Genomic DNA, 17,251 nt, shown 5'->3' with positions numbered 1-17,251 from the left:
GATACTCTAGTACTCTGCCCAGACCTGCTCTTCATAATTGAGTACTGGCGCTTTCTTACCTGAGGTTAGGCTTGTTCATAGAGGCATCCTATGAGAACTGACTGGGTGCTGCAGGATATGAGAAGTGACCCAGGGGCTTCTGGGTGGCTCAGTTGGTTAACCGTCTGCCTTCAGCTGAGGTCATGATCCCAGACTCCTGGGATCGAGACCTGTGTCAGGCTCCTTGCTCAGTGGGGAGCCTGCTTCTCCCTCTCCCTCTGCAGGCTCCCCCCACCCCCACCCCCACTTTGGGCGCTCTCATCCTCTCTCGTGCTCTCTGTCTCTGTCACATAAATAAAATCTAGAAAATAAAAAAATTTTTAAAGCAAAGATTAAAAGCAAAGAAGCAGTAGCAGCAACCCAACTTGGGGACAGCAACCTCCATTGGGGACAGCTCTGAAGGGCATCCCAGCCCAAGTTCCATGTAATATCAGCTAAGGCCCCAGGTGTACCCTAAGTGAGTCAGTTTCTCCTCATTCCCTTTTCATCTCCTTTTCATCCTTATACTTGTGTCTCATATGAGCACTCCCTGGGATTCCTGAATGCTAGACTCTCTCTCTCTTTCTCAAAAAACAAATGAATATAAGATAGTTGGAATTTTCTGCATTTTCTTTTTGGTGGATATTCAATTGTATAAATACCATTTATTAAATCAACCCTGATAAAGCATAAATACAGTATATTATGTATCTTATAATGCCACATACTATTTATCATTACTATGTGCATTATGTTATATTTACTGTGGTTCTCTATATGTTCTCTTTGCTTTTTTTTTTCTTTTTTAAGATTTTATTTATTTATTTGACAGAGAGAGACACAGTGAGAGAGGGAATGCAAGCAGGGGGAGTGGAGAGGGAGAAGCAGGCTTCCTGCTGAGCAGGGAGCCTGATGCATGCAGGACTTAATCCCAGGACCCTGGGATCATGACCTGAGCTGAAGGCAGACTCTTAACAATTGAGCCATCCAGGCGCTCCCCTCTTTGCTTTTTTAAGCATCTCTTTAGGTATTTAGGAAGGTTTATATATTTTTTTTTCCAGGGAATGATACAGATATTTTTTTCAGCGGTCTGTATTTTTATTCTACTAGTACCATTAATACTTTTTATAGTGCCTTTAATCTCCTTTTTTTAAACTTAACTTTTTACTATCAGTTTGTTTTTTTTTTAAGATTTTATTTATTTCTTTGACAGAGACAGATCAGAAGTAGGCAGAGAGGAAGGCAGAGAGAGGAGGAAGCAGGCTCCCTGCTGAGCAGAGATCCTGATGTGGGACTTGATCCCAGGACCCTGAGATCATGACCTGAGCTGAAGGCAGAGGCTTTAACCCACTGAGCCACCCAGGCGCCCCTTTACTATCAGTTTTAAATGATATTCTTTGATGTGTACGTATTAACTATATAACAATCAATAATCTTTATTTTCCTCCTTTTCTCTCGTTGCTTGTTCCACCTTTTAGTTGTATTCTCTTTATACTTTGTCAAAGCAGGTACTTTTACATATTGTTCTTCACTCTATGATCCCAGTCTTGTTTTAGTGTTACCTATACAATTGAATATATAAAATGCTCACTGGTAGTCCTCTTGAAAAATTTTCTAGGCATGTTTTGGCTAGATGAAGCTCATCCTTTAATAGATTGCCTAGAAAGGACACACATCTGTAGTATTCCCTGGGTCCCACCATATTCAAACTTTTTTTCCTGAGTTATTGATAGAATTGGCATATAATATTATATGAGTTTAAAGTGTACAACTTAATGATTTGGTACATGTATATATTGCAAAATAATGACCACAATAGGTTTAATTAATATTTATCATCTCATGTAGTTAATAAAAATTTTTTTCTTATTATTAGAACTTTTAAAAATTACTCTCTTCACAACTTTCAAATATGAAATACTGCATTGTTAACTATGGTCACCATGCTATACATTACATCCCCATAATTTATAACAGAAAGTTTGTACCTTTTGACCAGCTTCTCTCAGTTCACCCCCCACCCAACCCCCTGCCTCTGGCAACCACCAATCTTTTCTGTCTCTATGAGTTGAGGTTTTTTAGATTCCACACAGAAGTGAGGTTATATAGTATTTGTTTTCTCTCTGATTTATTTCTCTTAGTATAATGCCCTCAAGGTCATCCATGTTGTTACAGATGGCAGGATTTCCTTCTTTTTCTAAGTCTGAATAATATTCCACTCTCTCTCTGTATTTACCTCATTTTCTTTATCCATTCATCTGTTGATAGACATTTTAGATTGTTTCCATGTCTTGGTTATTGTAAATAATGCTGTAGTGAACATCAGCCTCAGATACTTGTTTGAGATAATGATTTTAGTGATTTAATTTCCTTTGGATATATATCCAGAAGTGAGATTGCTGGATCATATGGTAGTTCTAATTTTAATTTTTTGAGGAACTGCCATACTGTTTTCCATAGTGGCTGCACCAATTTACATTCCCACCAACAGTGCACAGGGGTTCCCTTTTCTCCACATTCATGCCAGCACTCATCTCTTGTCTCTTTGAGGACAGTCTTTCTGACTGTTGTGAGGTGATCTCTCGAGGTTTTGATTTGCATTTCCCTGCTGATTAGTGATGTTGAGCAGCTTTTCATGTATCTGTTGACCATCTGTATGTCTTCATTGGAAAAATGTCTATTTAGTTCCTCTTCCCATTTTAAAATCAGATAGTTTTTGCTTTTGAGCTGTATGATTTTTTAATATATTTTGGATATTAACCCTTTATCATATGTATAGTTTTCAAATATTTTCTCCCACTTAGTAGGTTGGCTTTTCATTTTGTTGATGGCTTCTTTTGCTGTGCAGAGCTTTTTAGTTTGATATAGTCCCACTTGTTCATGTTTGCTTTTGTTCCCTTTGCCTTTGGTGTCAAGTTAAAAAAAAAAAAATCATTCCCAAGACCATCGTCAAGGAGCATACCCCCAAAACTGTTTTTTTTTTTTTTGATGTTCTGGAAACTTGAAGTACACAGCTTAGCAGGATATAATATCCTTGGTTTATATTTTCTTTCCTGAAGTTTCTTAAAAATACTGTTCTACTATTATCTTGCTCTATATGTTTTTGAGAAATCTGATGCTAGTCTAATTCCTTACCTTTACCTTTACCTTTACCTTTGTGAATTGTTTTTTCTGTTTGCCTGGAAGCCCTGAAGTTTTGTTTTTTGGTTTTTTTTTTTTTTTTGTCCTCAAGCAGTTTTACTGGGATATGCGTCACAATCATTCTGGGTCAGTTTTCTTAAGCATCTGGTAGGCCTTTTTAACATGTAGATTCAGCCCTTTTATTTCTGGGAAGTTTCCTTATAATTTTAATATTAGTGCTGTTCCATTGTTTTGATTTTCTTCATTAGGGGCACGAATAATACTAATGTTCCTTTCCCGTTACCCATTTCAGCCAGTTTCTCTCTGACCCTTTTGCTTCTTTATGTCATTTTCATTCTCTTTATCATTTTCCTCCTTTTCTTCACCATCCTTTATTGTGTTTTCATTAAAATCTATTCTCTCTCAGGGTGCCTGGGTGACTCAGTCAGTTAAATGTCCGACTTTTGGTTTTGTCTTAGGTCATGGTCTCAGAGTCCTGAGATCAAGCACCACGTCTGGCTCTGCAGTCAGCACTAACTCAGCTTCAGATTCTCTCTCCTTCTGCCCCTCTGGCTCCTGCCAGGAGCACGCAGGCTCTCTCTCTCTTTCAAGTAAATAATAAATAAATCTTTAAAAAAATTATGGAGAGGGTGATTGGGTTATGGACATTGGGGAGGGTATGTGCTGTGGTGAGTGCTGTGAAGTGTGTAAGCCTGACGATTCACAGACCTGTACCCCTGGGGCAAATAATACATTATATGTTAATAAAAAAAATAAAAGTTCTCATGTGCTTTATCTCATTTAGTTTTTCTTTTTTTTTTAATTTTTTTTAAGATTTTATTTATTTATTTGACAGACAGAGATTACAAGTAGGCAGAGAGGCAGGCAGAGAGAGAGGAGGAAGCAGGCTCCCTGCGGAGCAGAGAACCTGACGTGGGGCTCGATCCCAGGACTCTGAGATCATGACCTGATCCGAAGGCAGAGGCTTTAACCTACTGAGCCACCCAGGCGCCCCTCTCATTTAGTTTTTCATTTCTTACATGATTTGGTCTTTTATTCTGTTTCTTTCTTTTTTTTTTTTTTTTAAGATTTATTTATTTTAGAGAAAGAGAGCACAAGCAGGGAGAGAACAGAGGAAGGAGGGAAAGGATCTCAAGCAGACTACCTGCTGAGCATGGAGCCCAACATGGGGCTCGATCTCATGACCCTAAGATCACGACCTGAGCCAAAACCAAGAGTCAGACACCTATCCAACTGAGCTGAACCACCTAGGTGCCCTGTTTCTTCCATTTCTTTATGGCATTCAATCAGCTCTATTTAATTTCTTTCTCTTTTTTTGGTCCATTTTTATTCTTTGTTTTTGTCTTTCTGACTTAAGGTTTTTTTCTGCAAATTTTTGTTTGAGAGTATTTAATTCAATATGAAGTGAGTGTTAGTTTTCCCCGGCCCCATGGTTCATTTTTGGAGAGGAAAACTATCAATAGAAAACCCTCCATTTGTATTTTTCTGATTTTTGCAATACTTTTGTATGCATATCGTTTGCTTTTGTTCTTGTGTCTCTGCATTCTGTGGACAAAGTTTTAGAGTTTTAGAGAGTTCTTCTATCACTCTTCCCTCCTCTATTCAGTTCCTTATATGAATTTATGAGTTCATATAAGGTGAGGGAAAGGGGTGGAGGAAAGGTTGGTGTGTCTTGTTTCTGTTTCGTTTCTGTAGGCTGTATAATTCCTCTCTTTAATTACCTTTTTTTATGTTAACTGCCTTGCTGCAAGAGCTTCCATCTTTTCTATCTGTGTACCTGACTCACTGCCACAAGCTCCGTTCTTCAGAGGCAGCCACTGGTGGTTCAGCTGTTTCTAGATACTTTCACATCACTAGGGCTGTGAACTATTAAGTTCTAACCTTGTGTTCAGTAGTTTTACCTTTACTGTTTTACTGTTTCTCTGGGGTAGTCCTGTCTATGCTTCCTCTCTGAGTTCCTTGTACCCCTGTGCCCTTTTTCATGGAGTCTTTTTAGCCTCCCTCCTTTCCCTCTCTGCATCCCTAGGCTTACAGTAGGCAGGCAATGGGATTTCCTTGGGAATTATTTGTTTTCCTTTACTTACAGGTAATTTGAAAATTGCTGTAATCTCTGTTTCCTAGGAATGATAATGTTGAAGTCGTGGGTCCTGTGTAGTTTTATTTATTCTCCTTGTTTATTTTATATCTGTTTTGGGAGGTTGAAAGAGAGATTTGTGATCAGGCTACATTCATTGTTCTATGAACTTGAAAGATCCGACAATCCCTATTTTCATATAATTTTATACCTGAAAAATGCAAGAGTCAACTGAAAAACTACAGATGGTAAAAAATTCAGTTCTGTAGTGAGATTATAAAATTAGCAAATGGAAATCTGTAACTTTATTACGTATAAACAGGTTGGAAGCTACAATGGAGAATTCCACGTATGACAGGAAAAGAACCTGTTAAGCTAAAACAACACCAAAACCTGGGAATAGTTATAACAAGACATGTATAAAACCTAGTGTGTTAGTTTCCTACAGCTGCCATAAAAAAGTATCACACAGTAGGTGGCTTAAAACAACAGAAAGTTATTCTCTCACTGTTCTAAGCTTGAAGTCCAAAATCAAAGAGTTGGCAGGACCGTCCTTCCTTTGAAGCTTTGAGAGAGGATCTTTCGTTGCCTCTTTCAGCTTCTGGTAGCTCCTTGTGTTTCTTGATTTGTGGCAGTATAACTCCAGTCTGTACCTTCATCTCTGCATAGCTAACTTCTCTTTGTCATTTCTCCTGTTCCGAAGAACACCAGTCATATTGGGTTATGGCTTATCCTAATTTCAGTATGATCTCATCCTAACTTGATTTCATTTGCGGAGACCGTATTTCTAAATAAGGTCACACTCATAGGTATCAGGGGTTAGAACTTGAACTTATCTTTTGGGGAGACACAGTTCAACCCATAACACCTATATAAGGAATAATTTAGATATCTCTCAAGGGCATAAAGCAGATTTGATTAGTGGAAGTATATACAATATTCTTAGATAAGGGGATTCAACATTTTTAAGATGTGAAACTTATAAATTAAATTAATTTAAGGAAGATTGACATGATCCAGTAAAAACAGTGCTCCTTTTTTAAAAAAAAAAATTAATTTTTTTCAGTGTTCCAAGATTCATTGTTTATGTTTCACACCCAGTGCTCCATGCAATATGTGCCCTCCTTAATACCTACCAACAGGCTCACCTAAGCCCCCACCCCACTTTCCTCCAAAACCCTCAGTTTGTTTCTCAGAGTCCACAGGCTCTCATGGTTTGTCTCCCCCTCTGATTTCCCCCAATTCATTTTTCCTTTCCTTCCCCTAATGTCCTCCATGTTATTCCTTATGCTCCACAAGTAAGTGAAACCATATGATAATTGACTCTCTCTGCTTGACTTATTTCACTCAGCATAATCTCCTCCAGTCCGTTCCATGTTGATACAGAAGTTGGGTATTCATCCTTTCTGATGGAGGCATAATATTCCATTGTATATATGGACCATATCTTCTTTATCATTCATCTGTTGAAGGGCATCTTGGCTCTTTCCACAGTTTGGTGATTGTGGCCATTGCTGCTATGAACATTGGGGTACATATGGCTCTTCTTTTCACTGTATCTTTGGGGTAAATACCCAGTAGTGCAGTTGCAGGGTCCAAGGGTAGCTCTATTTCTGATTTCTTAAGGAATCTCCACACTGTTCTCCAAAGTGGCTGCACCAATTCGCATTCCCACAACAACACACTGCTCCTTTTTGATTGCTTCCCATGTTGTCTTCTTCTTAGACTCTTGGGTAAATTGAACATTTGATGCTTGTGAGTTCTTTGTATAGTACTTTATCTAAGTTTATATTACTACCCATATGATATTTTAAGAACTCATCTTGCCTGTTGTGATGGGTTAAGTTGGGATAAGTCTTAACATTTTTATTACTAATGTAAAGCTGTGTTGATCTGGAAATGCAACTTTGCTAAAGAGCACATGTGCAACTAAGTGATTTAATCCATGCAAATTAATGGTTTAAAATTTGGCTTCTGCTGCTTCGTGTAAAAGAATCTTTCTGTTAGGTCTTGGCAGGATTTGAAATGTGATTTTGTCTTAAATTTATGTGATATCTTCTAATATTGTTTCTTTGGTCAGGAGAGAAAGAAGTTTTCTTTTAGATTTTTGTTTTCAATAAGTAAGAAAACTAGTCAAGAATGTTATAATCTGTGAAATGTTTGAAACAAAAATATTGCTTAGGTTTTATTATAGAAGCACTTCTAAGGAACATGTTATTAGCTGGATTTTGTCAGGAGTCATTTTACTTCAGTGAATTTAGGTGGTGACGAGTAATTGTATGTCTAATCTTTCTTTAGTATTAAGCTGTCAGATGTGAATTATTTTGCTAATGTTCCCATCTGTAACACTGCCTAACCCATTTGTTTCTTTTTTTTTTTTAAAGATTTTATTTATTTATTTGACAGAGATCACAAGTAGGCAGAGAGGCAGGCAGAGAGAGAGAGAGGAGAGAGGGAAGCAGACTCCCTGCTGAGCAGAGAGCCCGATGGGGGACTCGATTCTAGGACCCTGGGATCATGACCTGAGCCGAAGGCAGAGGCTTTAACCCACTGAGCCACCCAGGCGCCCACCCATTTGTTTCTTATTACCACATCTTTTCTACTGGGTATAACTGTCTTGAAGTCTAAAAGTCAAGATAGGCAAATTTACGAAGAATTTTATGTTAATTAAAATTAATAACATGAAGGAAGGCCTGAAGACTTGAGTTACTGACTAGTCCAGGGGTTTTGTCAAAGCTGATTTTTTTCTGGGGACCCAGAAATGCTTTGAGTTTTGTTTCAATGGGTAAGGTTGTTTGTTAGATAAATGGATTATAGATGATGAATATAAATTTACCTGATGTATCCAAGAAATGAGTGAACATTGCAGTTACTAAAGAACTCTAGAATATAGCTGATATTGCTGGTTTTTAAATAATTAGGATGCAGATAGTTTTTACTTAATCTTTGGTGAACATAATTTAATTTTGTATCTCCTTTGGTTCAGAGGTTTGGTTCCCTACTTAAAATCTTTCTGAGGCTTCCCACTAATCTAATTTTTGAAAAAAAATCTGATGATGACATTTCATTGTGTACCTTCTCTTCTCTCTGCTGTCATCTCATCTCCTAGCAGTCCTCCCTTTTGCCCTGTTTTCAGGTCTCTAGATCTTCCTTCAGTTTCTGGAACTTCCCATATGCTTTTCTTCCTATGAACTTTCCTCTAAGCTGGTTGCTCCTTCTGGCTTTGATGAACCCTCTCTCTTTGCCAGTGGTTTACTGAGTTTTTTGAGCTCAGCACAAATTTCACTTCCTGAAAGTAATCTTCTCTAAATCCACTGGAGTCCCGTCCCTTATTTTACATGCTTTCTTTTCATCTTTTTCATCTACTGTAGTAACCCTTAACAGTAATTGTCATGAAGTAATTATGAAAATCATGTATACTGGCTACCCTCATAGTGAAAATGTAGGCTCCACAAGGGCAGGGACTGTCATCGTTTCTCATAATATTTTTAATGCTCAGCCTGATGTTTGACATTCAGCAGGCAGTAAGTATTTATTGAATATGTAAGTGAATGAGTAGTGCTGAAACATTATTCATTATTCACTGCACATCTGTAGAAGACTATTAAAAGTTGTTATTGATTGCTTATAGTATTAATCAGTTTTATCATTGTTCAGAGTCCTGGGTAAAGGCTTATGTAACTCTGGAAGAAAATTTTCAACTTAAGTAAATCTGGAAAATTTTTTCAACTTAAAAAAGTGAGCAATAGACATAAAAGCAATTTTCTTTTGCTTTTTTTTTTTTGAAGTGTAAAATGTTGCTGGTTCTGTGGGAGAGCAGCTTTCAGTAAAGGTGTTTTTCAGAATTTACTCTTGCCCACTCTTTTTTTTTTTTTTTTTTTTTTAATTTATTTATTTATCAGAGAGGGAGGGAGAGAGCACAGGCAGCCAGAGTAGCAGGCAAGGCAGAGGGAGAAAGAAGCAGGCTCCCTGCTGAGAAAGGAGCCTGATGTGGGACTCGATCCCAGGACACTGAGATCATGACCTGAGCCAAAGGTAGCTGCTTAACCGACTGAGCCACCCAGGCATCCCATACTCTTGCCCACTCTTGTTTTCCCCTTAAAAATGAGTGAAATCAAAGAAATATGCCCTATTATAAATATTTCAACTATAATTTTTTTTAAGATTTTATTTATTTATTTGACAGAGATCACAAGTAGGGAGAGAGGCAGGCAGAGAGAGAGAGAGAGAGGAAGAAGCAGGCTCCCTGCTGAGCAGAGAGCCCGATGTGGGGCTCAATCCCAGGACCCTGGGATCATGACCTGAGCCGAAGGCAGAGGCTTCAACCCACTGAGCCACCCAGGCGCCCCTCAACTATAATTTTTTAAAAAATTAAACACAAATACAATGCTGGCTCCAAAAGACTTTTTGTTCATGGTAGGAAATTGTCACTCACAGTTCTGCTATATAGCTTAATGACATTTCAAATGCTTGAATGTGTTATGTGTTTGTGTCTTTTCATTTTCTGCTCTCATTTTTCAATGAGATTATCATATTATTAAAAGATGAAAATAAAATATTGAGTCTATAATTCATTAAGTAAATATTGCCTTAAAAACAAACAATTTTCGGGACGCCTGGGTGGCTCAGTTGGTTAAGCAACTGCCTTCAGTTCAGGTCATGATCCCGGCGCCCTGGGATCGAGTCCCACATCAGGCTCCTTGCTCAGCGGGGAGCCTGCTTCTCCCTCAGCCTCTGCCTGCCATTCTGTCTGCCTGTGCTCATTCTCTCTCTCTCTGACAAATAAATAAAATCTTTAAAAAAAAAAAAAACAAACAATTTTCACTTGAGTTCCAACCATGTGCCAGACACTGGTATAAATAGTAAACAGATGGGGTCACTGTCCTTAAATGAAACTTAATACTTTAGTTGGCAGAGATAGACCACATTCTGATAATCACACAAATAAATAGATAATGACAACCCAGTGTGTGCAGTTAAAGGAGAAGGTAGGAGAGGATTAGTAGAGAAAGACCCCTGACCTAGTCTCAGTATCAGGAGAGAGACCGTTTTCCCTGAAGAAGGGACACTGAGAGGAGATCTGAAGGAAGAGGAATTAACCTGTGGTGAATATTCCAGGCTGAGGGAACAGCACGTGCAGAGGCCCTAAGGCAGGAAGAGGCTGTTTTTGAGTAACTGACAGCAGAAGACAGGGAACTAGATTAGGGAAGGGTATGGGGAAGTGAATCAACACGGAGGTGGAAAGGTAGTCAGGAGACTAGGTCAAACATTAAGGATTGAGTCATTAAAATATGGTTACTGTCACCAGTTTGGAAACTTAGGAAATCTAAACGTCCATCAGCAGGGGACTAGTAAAGTAAATTATGGTATTATGTAAAGGAATATTATGTAACTATAAAAAGAAAAATGAAATTTACTATATACTTAAAAATAAAGAAATTTTGATTTAATATTATAATTTTTAAAAATACAGAACCAAAGAGGATTAAAATCTGACCCAAAGATATGTATGTGACCTGTGCCACATGAAATTTTGGAGGATTTTTTGGATATAGTAAATTATCCTCTTATGGATATATTGTAATAGTAATTACATATTTTGTTCTGTTTTGAGAATCTATGTATTGTATCTCTCTCAAGTCTGATATTTTATGTAAATAAGCATTAGTGCTTAAGAACATGTCTACTGGTCTGAGATCCCAGGTTGATATTCTGGCATTACCATTTACACAGTTGGTTAACCGGGCAAATTACTTCAACTCTCTAAAGCTCAATTTTGTCAACTGTAAAATGTGACCAGTAATATTTACCTGATAGAGTTGTAGTGTGAATGATGTGAGATCGTGCATGTGAAGCATTTAGGAGAGTGCCTGGATTTCTTCTTCCCTTAAGAGTTACTCACTATCACTTACTATGAAAAATATCTTCTCATTAATACCAGTTATCTGAAGTTAGAGTGCAGAAAGAGAACACTGAAGGAAGGTATGTCAAAAACTTATTGTAATTGCCTCTGAGAGCTGGGACCATGGCTGATATTTTTTCTTATTTTATTGTTTTGTGTATTTTCCAGACCTTGACACATGGGTATGTTTTTAAAATTAGTAATGTTTTCGTTTAAATATGCTGCCTTTGCTGAAATGTAATTTTTCATAGCCTCTTTTTCAGCAGTGATAGAAAGTCTACATACCGTAATTCAGATGATGTGAATTCTACAAATTTATCCATAATTATTTCTTCTCTGTATTTTGATTACCATTGTACCATTTTTACCATTTTAAAAGGCTTTGTGGCCAGAGCTGCTAAATTGTGATTGGAAAGGAAAAGGGCTTCTTGCATTTTGAGACCATCTGTGGGAGTTGCATTGTCTGAAACTGACAAGAGATCATGGCAGATGGCGAGGTCACAAAGATTGACTTTTTGAGCTTGACATAATGTGTTCATGAAACTGGAAGAAGAAATCCGACTTATTTTTTAACTAACTGAAGAGCTTGGTGACAGGAAAAAGTGTACGATTGTTGAGCCTGGATAAAACATAATGCATCAGTGCACATGACTGGTTTATCATTGAGAATCACCAGTGCCATGTTTATTTACTTTCTGGGCACTTGGGTTTTAAGTCATATGTTACAAATAATTTTTAGATTAGAAATGATGTTTAAAAAAAAGCAAAAGTTTTAAAAATACTTAGAAATGTGTATTTCTAAACTAAAGGTTATAAACTCTCACTCAAATCCAGTACTTCATTTTTAATTGAATGAGGCAGATCTCTGTCATAATCCCATTTCTTTTTATAACATTTATCTTAATGTATTTTTACATAATTTTTTAAAAAAGATTTTTATTTGTTTGAGAGAGAGAGGAACCAGTAACAGGGTAGGGGCAGAGGAAGAAGCAGACTCCTTGTTGAGCAGGGAGTCTGACGAAGTGGGGCTCAATCTGGGGTCTCCAGATCATGACCTTGGGCCTAAGGCAGGCACTTAACCAACTGAGCTATCCAGGTGCCCCAGTAATTTTACATAATTTAAATTATCTTTGAAAGTTTATGCTTGCTGTTTCTCTGATCTGCTAGGATGTCTTCAGTGCCTAGATGAATGCCTTGCACATAGTGGGTGTTCAGTGCTTGCTGGATAAATAAATTAATGACTAAAGTTATTGCTTACTTCTGTTAATTTTAGAAAAGTTTTTCTAACCATAATTAAACAATTTATTTCCTTTTATTTATTTTTTATTTTTTTTCTTAAAGATTTTTTTTTCTAAGATTTTATTTATTTATTTGACAGAGAGAGATCACAAGTAGACAGAGAGGCAGGCAGAGAGAGAGAGGGAAGCAGGCTCCCTGCCGAGCAGAGAGCCCGATGCGGGACTCGATCCCAGGACCCTGAGATCATGACCTGAGCCGAAGGCAGTGGCTTAACCCACTGAGCCACCCAGGCGCCCCTTTCTTAAAGATTTTATTTATTTATTTGAGAGAGAGAGAGGTCAGCGGGAGAAGCAGACTCCCTGCCGAGCAGGGAGCCCGATGCGGGACTCGATCCCAGGACTCCAGGATCATGACCTGAGCCGAAGGCAGTCGCTTAACCAACTGAGCCACCCAGGCGCCCCAATTTATTTCCTTTTAAAACTAGATTTATAGTGTGGTATTTTTTTACTTCTACTACATGTGAATTAAGTATTACTTATTTTGGAAGAAGAAACCTTAATTTGTCATGAAAAACAGCAAACTGCTTTTTTAAACCCTAACACTGTGGGCTTATACTCTGCTAGGCAGTGTCCTAATAATTTTTTATGTTTTGACTCAAATAGATGCACTATTTGTTACTATTTTTGCAGATGGGAGAAATTGAGGCACAGATATTTACTCAAGAAATCCATGCCAAACATTTTATCATTTCAAGCATTTATTATTTAGGTAACATTTAGAGGTTCTTAATTTGTACTTCGCTCTGGTGAAAGGATACAAAGAATACTAAGCAAAATTAAGTTTGTTAATGTAGCTCATTAACGTGCCTAAGCAGTATTTTATTGGTCACCACTTGCTATTGTGTGCTGAAATAGTAACAGTCTGTTAATTTTTTTTTTTTTTAATTTGGGTAAATATCACAGTGTCACCTGGAAGCCCAGCCATTAGGAGATAGAATACTGTATTGAATACTGAATATTGTAATGAAGCAGAGGTATGGAGACAAGCCACTTTAACCATAACAACTATATTTTGGAGTGAAGAAATGGGGAGAAGGGTAAAAGGGCATTTACTAGCTGAATCTGGTACACCAGCCCAATGATGTCTGCTTATATTTCATTGACTAGAATTATATCCTATGGTCAGTACATCCGAAAGGGAGACTGAGAATGTAGTACTTTTTTTTTTAAGTTGAGCACATTGCCACCTTCAACTTCTCCTAAGGAAGAAGAAGATAAGATACTGGGTAGGCAAAACATATCTGCCTTAGATACAGTAGGTTTCTAAAATTTGACAGGGACTCGGGTGCCTGGGTGGCTCAGCGGGTTAAAATTTGACAGGGACTTTGATGGAAAACACTTCATTGTTTTTTGTTAGAACTACATTTTCAGAGGTCAGAAGGTACTCTTAGAAATATCTAAAATTGAATTTTTTGTGTTCAGGAGTGTTTGGTGTTTATGTGTGAACTGTAGGGCATTTGTCACATTGACTTGGATCTGAAGATTTTCATTTAAGCAGATTGTATGTAATTTACTGCTAACAAGGTTGAAAAACTCAGTATACCTTTTTTTCAGATGAGGACACTGAAACTCAAAGTGGTTGAGTCACTTGTTCTGGGTCACACAGCTAATAAGTGTCAAAGCTGAGATTGAGCCTAACTTTAAAAATCCATGCATTTTTCACTCTGCTAACACTGTTGCTTTATTTATTAGATGCCTGCTTCAATCAGGACACTTAGAATCAACTGTTATTTTATTTTTTTTTCTATTTAAATAATCAATTCTTGTTCCTCTCTTGTATCTTGGAGTTCCCACTGATCTTTTTTAAGCTTTTAAGTTGATTGCATCATGAATGAAGAGAAATATAAATTTACTTCTAAGTACTACTTCACCTGCACTTTGCAAGTTTTATTATTTTCTATCCTTTTTTAAAGTTTATTTGTTACTTATTTTTGAGTAATCTCTACACCCAACATTGGACTCAAAATCATAACCCCCGCGATCAAGCGTTGTGCATTGTCTTCCAACTAAGCCAGCCAGTTTTATTATTTTCACTATCATTCCATTCTTAATATTCTGTTATTCTTTACTGCTATTTTCATTGTCATTCAGTTCTAAATATTTCAGATTTCTTTAACTCATGGGTTGTTTGAGCAATAATATAGTTTTATTTTTTAAATATATGATTTTTAACTCTTTATTTAAGATGGCTGATTCCTAACTTAGTTGTATTGTGGTCAGAGACCATAATCTGTATAATATTGCCTCTGTTAGGTAGTTTAGTGAATGGGATGTCAGGAACTTGTGCTTTATTATTTATCTGATTTTTTAATACTGAATAGAAAATAACAAATAGTTGATGAATGTGAAACATTTCTAGCATAGGAACTTAATTTTCATATTAGATCATGAGAGACATTGTGAACAAATCTACAGCTATCGTGGGGCAGTGAAAATCATAATAGTAGTCCAGGTCTTACTTGGGATTTTTTAATTTATGTTTTATCATTGAAATATTGTAATTTATTAGGTTTGGGGTTTTTTTTTTTTTTAAGATTTATTTGTTTTTGAAAGAGAGAGAGCACGCGTGCCTACATGAGCTTTGGGGGGTGGGCAGAGGGAGAGGGGCAGACTCCCTGTTGAGGGGGGAGCCCAACTCAGGGCTCCATCACATGACCTTGAGATCATGATCTGAACTGAAGTCCGATGCTTAACTGACTGAGCCACCCAGGCACCCTGAAAATTTGTAAATTTGGCGTTTTATTAAAAAGTAAAAATGCCTTTTTTTCCATCCACAAAGTTTTTTTTAAAGATTTTATTCATTTATTTATTTGACAGAGATCACAAGTAGGCAGAGAGAGAGAGAGAGAGGGAAGCAGGCTCCCCGCTGAGCAGAGAGCCCGATGCGGGGCTCGATCCCAGGACCCTGGGATCATGACCCGAGCCGAAGGCAGCGGCCTAACCCACTGAGCCACCTAGGCGCCCCATCCATCCACAAAGTTTTACTTGTAGATTTGGATTCTAGTATATGAGGCAGACAGTTGGAGCCTCCATTTCTTGAAGCCATATTGTTTATGATCTTTTCAAAATTAAGTTTTATTTTTTCCTTCCCCTTAAATGCCTTATTAAATCTTTAATTTTGAAACAATGTAAAATAAGAAAAAAGTTGTAAAAATAGGACATAGAACTCCTGAATACCCTTTACCCAGATTATCAATTGTTGACATTTTGCCATACTTGGTTTATCATTCCCACTTTCTTCTTTTTTTTTTTTTTTAAGATTTTGTTTATTTATTTGACAGAGATCACAAGTAGACAGAGGCAGGCAGAGAGAGAGGAGGGGAAGCAGGCTCCCTGCTTAGCAGAGAGCCCAGTGCGGGGCTCGATTCCAGGACTCTGGGATCATGACCCGAGCTTAAGGCAGAGGCTTTAATGCACTAAGCCACCCAGGCGCCCCTCATTCCCACTTTCTATATATAGATTATATATTTTTTCATCATTCGATGATAGCATTTCATCATTGCTATTGTTATACCTCTTCACTTCTAAATATTTTGGTGTACTTTTTCTAAAAACAGGAACACTCACTTAAAAAACCCACAACTGATCAATGCAGGAAATGAAACGCTGAAATAATACTATTATCTAGTCTGTGGACCATATTTCAGTTTTTCCATTTGCCATGATAATGGTCTTCACAAGAGTTATTTTCTCTGGTCCAGAGTCCAGTTGAGGATCCTGTGTTGAGTTTAATTTTTATGTGACTTTTGTCTTTTTAAGCCTGGAATGGTTGTTAGGTTCCTTTTTTCTCATGACACAAAAATTTTTAAGAAGTTCAGTTCATTATTTTATAGAATGCCCCTCAATTTAAATATCTCTGCTAGGGGCGCCTGGGTGGCTCAGTGGGTTAAGCCGCTGCCTTAGGCTCAGGTCATGATCCCAGGTCCTGGGTTCGAGCCCCACATCGGGCTTTCTGCTCAGCAGGGAGCCTGCTTCCTCCTCTCTCTCTGCCTGCCTCTCTGCCTACTTGTGATTTCTCTCTGTCAAATAAATAAATAAAATCTTAAAATAAATATCTCTGCTATTTCCTCATGAATTAGATTATGCTTTGGGTAGAAGTATCTCAGAAGTGGTATTCTATCCATCTCAGTGCACTTGTGGAGATGCATGTTAGTTTGTGTCATTGTTAGTGGTCATTTGGTAGGTTTGATCACTTTAGCTACGTGGGGCCAGGTTTCTTCACTGTAAAATTTGAATGAATAAGTATTTTGTGGCGTGATATTTCAAGACTATGTAAATATCCTGTTTCTTACCAACTTTTCACCCACTAAAGTTTTAGTATCTATGATAATCCTTGTCTAATCAGGTATTATTATGATGTTTATAAATTGGTGGTTTTCTCATTCCATCATTCATTTATATTTACTATTTGGTATAATAATTGCAGAGAAGAGCTTTCCCTTCTTCCTCATTATTTGTTTCTATCAGTATGAAGTCCTGGATTGTTATTTTATTCAAAGAGTTTATAGTCTATTATAATCTGTTATTATCAGTGTATACTTTGGTGCCCACTTGTTACAAATTGTGCAGTTGTAGGCCCTTTAAGCTGACTCCTGTATACTTTTAATATGTCTCCATCATTTTTTGAGCTCTTCCTTAATGTAGATACAATAAAATGTTCTAGTCTCATCTTGCACATCTCTTTCCCCAACCCCGGAACTGGCTATTTCTTTAAGAAGCCCTGGTGTTTCTTTCAGTGTGTTATCTAAAGGAACATAGTATGATATTTCAGAGCCCAGGTTTTATCACTTGTTAGCTGAGTTGATTTGATGGGATATT

General features: G+C 37.4%; 1 protein-coding gene across 5 annotated transcripts in view; it reads left to right on the top strand.

The window, feature by feature from the left end:
* The window catches only part of TFDP2 (transcription factor Dp-2), a 202,032-nt gene that overhangs the window by 37,953 nt on the left and 146,828 nt on the right, over window positions 1-17,251 (top strand). The window lies entirely within an intron of this gene.

This window comes from Lutra lutra, chromosome 1 (genome assembly GCF_902655055.1).
Source record: "Lutra lutra chromosome 1, mLutLut1.2, whole genome shotgun sequence".
In the NCBI taxonomy this organism is placed as follows: domain Eukaryota; kingdom Metazoa; phylum Chordata; class Mammalia; order Carnivora; family Mustelidae; genus Lutra; species Lutra lutra.
Note: the sequence above shows the minus strand (reverse complement) of the source record. Positions and strands in the feature narration are given on the sequence as shown.